The sequence below is a fragment of the Dermochelys coriacea genome, chromosome 15 (assembly GCF_009764565.3).
Source record: "Dermochelys coriacea isolate rDerCor1 chromosome 15, rDerCor1.pri.v4, whole genome shotgun sequence".
NCBI lineage: Eukaryota > Metazoa > Chordata > Testudines > Dermochelyidae > Dermochelys > Dermochelys coriacea.
In genome coordinates this window covers 9312841-9317277 of record NC_050082.1, presented here as the reverse complement: position 1 = coordinate 9317277, position 4437 = coordinate 9312841, and positions in this window count along the sequence as shown.

The following is a 4437-nucleotide window of genomic DNA, read 5'->3' as shown; positions in this document are numbered from 1 at the left end:
TCTCCTCACTGCTGTCAAAAGACCTGAGAACCTGACACCAACTTTTCCTTGATTGGCAGGGACATTATTTCGAAGGGATCTGATTCAGAGGCTTTCGCCTTTGATTCTCTTACATCCCCTCACACTATTTCCAGGTGGCAGACTCTGTCAGGTTAAGGGCATGCTAATGATTTTCACCCACAGGCTTCACAGGGGACTGGCGAAGGCACAGCCAACACGCTGAGAATACAAATCTTAGAGAAGGCTGCGAGAGACGATGCACATTCCAGGACGTGCTCAGAGCAGCGATAGAGACATCCACTAAAACTTGTTAATTAGGAATGACAGCGCTACATCCTCCTCGAACGAAGCTTCTCCAGTTCCGGCCAAAGGACTTGACTCACACACGAGCTCTGCGATGGAAGGCAGCGTCTGAGCTCAGCGACAGGACGCACGGCCTGAGCTCTGCGTAACTCAATGGATGCTGCTTACAGCAAAGGGATATTTCTGCCCTTTCTGGATCTTTGGGAGCAGGGATGGGCCAGACCCTTCAGAAAAATTAATGTCAAGCCAGACTCTCAGCTGGTATAAGCTGAAGTGAGTGGAGCTATAGCAATTTGACACCAGTCATGAATCTACCCCAATAACCCTGAACTTGCTTTTATTCCTGGTGCCTGACAAATGACCCTCTCTCTTTCCCCTCAGCCTAGCAAGTTTTATTTACATGGATGTCCTTTGTCAAAAGTTGCACATTTTAGCAGATGTCAAGAAAAAATTGCTTTATTATGCACTTATTTTGAGGTGAGGAATTCAACTTTTTTCTGGAAGAAAGAACATGCCCTTTGATCTGCATCCAGCCCCTGCCTGCTCCCAGCAAGAGACTCACTCCCCATATAAGCTCCACCTCCAGGGAGGGGCCCATTGATTACACATACTCCGTCCCCAATAGGAAGTCATGCAATATATAAGCTCCACCCCCTGGGACGGGCCCACTCACTCCCCCTGTAAGCAGCACCCTCAAGGAAAGGCTCACTCGCTGTACTGACTTCCCCAGTAAGGCTGAAGTACCCCTATCCCTGCCCTCAATGCCCAGAGATTTGGGCATGGAAGTGCACACAGCTCTAGCTGGGATCAGATATTGGTTCGTTAGAGGGCAACAATCCCTCCACAGCCACCCTCTGGAAATTCGACTTTGTAGCCTTGATAACAGTTCAGACAAATGCCCAAGTCACGGGGCGGGGAGGGGGAGGTGTTTGGATCAAACTTTTTAAAAAAAACAAACAAACAACACATGAAATTAGTGCTAGTGAGAAGTGCAGGACTGACGGCCCTGGGAACCAGAGGTCCTGTTGATCTACAGAAGGTACAACTCCAGAAGGGTTCCCAACCCACTGCTGTGCCTCAACCCAGCCCTTACGGTTCTTTTCCCATTGCACCTCTGTGAAACTGCCAACACCAGGTGGCCACAGGGTGTCAGATTTTCAAAAAAGCACAGCACTTTGGGAGCAAGCCCTTGAGAAAATTGGCCCCAAGCAGGCTATTGTCAGAGAGCTGCACTGTTTGGAGTATATGGCCCCCCATCACGGGGGCTGCCTGAGCACCTTGCAAACCCAACCCATCTGCCATTTGCAACGGCAGCTGCTGTTTGGAGCGTGCATGGCCTAAGAGGCGCAGGAGCGAGCCACTCAGCTTTCCGGTGACATCGTTTGGGGGGCCTTGGGCTGATGCGGGAAAATCTGCTGGGGTGGGATATTTCCACTGGTGAGGAATCACAATGCAAATGGGAATCTCCCACTGAAGCCCACTGGCAGGAGAGTTTGCAAAGGTTATTGTGCTTTTCTCACAGCTTCAGAGTCAGCATCTGAGCCAGTGGCTGCTTCTCCCCAGAATCAGGGGATGGGTGAGGGTGTGTGACCCAGCCCAGCTCCTGGCACAATGGTATTGTGCAGCAACTTCTGGGCACAGCTCATTCTCCAGACATGCTCCAGGCGCTCCTCCAGGTTCTCTCATGGCCCTTCAATAACCCCTGCAAGACAGCCCTTGGGGAGAGCAGAAGATGTTGATCAGACCAGGCATTTCCCTGTGCTGATGTTCCCAGCTGCGGGGGGGGGGCTGCATATTGCTCTTTTAACAGTTGTCATGCTCTCTGTCGGGTGATTACACACTACCATATGGCCTAATCAGTCCTGTCATTTCACCTGCCTGACTGCGAGCCCAGCAGAGGAAAAAGCAGCTTGTTACCTTGAAGGCTCTTATGGACCCATCCCCCCCCCCCGCCCTCACACAGAGGATATCCCCTGGCTAGAGGGCCTCCACGGCAGGCACAGAGGGGGGGTGGCCAGCTCTGCATCACTCCCCTCTCCTTGCAACCACCCCCACTGTAAGGAACAGACCTGGATCCTGTCAGGGACTGGGGGCATGACTGGGTGTTTGGGCTGCTGGGGCATACACTGGGCAGCCTCTGAAGCTGTTCTACCCTGCAGCAAGAGCTGAACCAGCCCTGAGAGCAGGGAGGTGAATTGCCTCAGTCCCTGCACCAGCCTTAGCATCAGTGCAGGGTGGATCAGGCCCCACTCCCTACCCCTGAACCTGCTTGTTGCTCTAGCTTGCATGAGACGATGCACCTTCTGCCCCATAGGATCTCAGAGAGCTTTGCAAAGAGGGGAGTCCCTCCCCTGCCTAATGAAATGCAGGCACCTCCATGCTCCATGCACCATCACTGCTTACAACACAAATGCCATTTCCAAATCAGACTGGAGGGGTAGTTTGAAACTGGCGGAGTGAAGCGACCTACGCTGGAAGAGGGGCAGGACAACAGGATTTACATTCCTGCGCTGCTGAGAAGCGCCAAGGGAACTATCAGGACCATGGAGCGTCAGGATCCTGATTTAACGTTGCTTCCAGAAGGCAATCGCAAAAGGGATGTCCCTTGGGAGTGTGGGGGGAGGGAGGTGCGTAGTTGCTCAGTGGTTTCTAGCAAGAATATCTGATTTCATTGGGAAAATCAATCGTTAGCACTTATATCGTCTAGTGACAGCCCCCTGTAGACCTTGCAAAAGGCGAGTGAGCAGCGCTGTCATCCCCCATTTACTGATAGGGAACCTGTGGTGCAGAGCAGGGCTGTGACCTGCTCAAGGTCATGCAGTAAGTCAGTGGCAGAGCTGGGATTAGACCCCTACTTTCCTGACTCCCAGCCTTGTGCCCTCGCTGCTGGAAACCATCATTTCTCATTTGTAACCTTCCGGGAGGCTCGAGAGTGGAGCGAGCTAGTGGAATGAAGACAGCTGACGGGCACACCTGCAGGCCTGTCCCAGGAAAAGCACAACTCGCAGACAGGATTCTCTGTGGGTAGTCAGCCAGGAGTGGGGATAGGGGGTACAGGATGTCCTCACCTGTAGGAGCCAACTCCTAAGCCATGCACCAAGAATCCCTCACCTCACACTGTGAAAGGCCAAGATCAGAGTGGGACAGGAACAGAACCACAGTGCTCTGGCCAGTTCCCATCCACCCCTCTGGCCTATGAAAGAAGAACTGCTGCCCCAGCTCAGTGAGGAAGGCTGGAATTTCCAAAGGGGCCCAAGGGAGCAAGGGACTCAACACGCCAGGAGAATCTGTGGTTTTTGGAGTGTCTAACTCCCTTAGGCAGCTTGGAAACAGCCCACAAAACAGCCTGTAACCCAATAGTGCCCACCTGCTTCAGATTCTGTCCAAACTCACAGAGCAATGCCAAGAAGAGCCTGCTGTCTGAGGGGGAGGGACACAGTCATAATTTACATAATGCTCCTTTTCTGGTCCGAGAAACATTCATCAGCTTTACTCATCTGCCCCTCGACCTAGCCGACAACACCACCACCTAGAGCTCTTATCCAGTGCGTTTCCAGTAGATCCTACATGCTTCACAAGGGAGGTCAATCTTACTACTCCCCATGTAATAGATAGGGAACCTGAGGCACAAAGGGGCAGAGACTTTCCTGTTAGTTGTAGGCCTCACAACAGAAGCCATCCTTGAGGTGGGATTTGCAGGACAACAGGGCAGTGGCCTTACCTAGCACACAGAAAGAACAGATCAAGTTGTGCCTTGGTTCACTGCTGTCAGTCAAGCTCAGACTCCGTTCCTGGCTGTAGAGAACTCTGGTCCAGGATTTCTCTGCCATTGTCCCAGGTAAATGGATTTCTAATGAAGTCAGACAGTGAAAGTGAAGGCTCCATCTGTCCTCTCTGCGGGACCCACCCCACTTGTTCTATTTAAATACCTGGCGAGGGGCAGGCGCTGCTGGGCCAGCAACTGCATTGCTGTGTGGTCTTCCTGAGCCCTCTCACTGCAGCTGAGAACTCTGCAGACATAGGGGCAGATCCTGCTCCCACTGAGGTCAACAGGAACTTTGTCACTGATGAGCAAGAGAGAAGGACTGGGCCCAGAACAGACCAAGTTTGCCTCTTGGCTACTTTGGGGGCAAA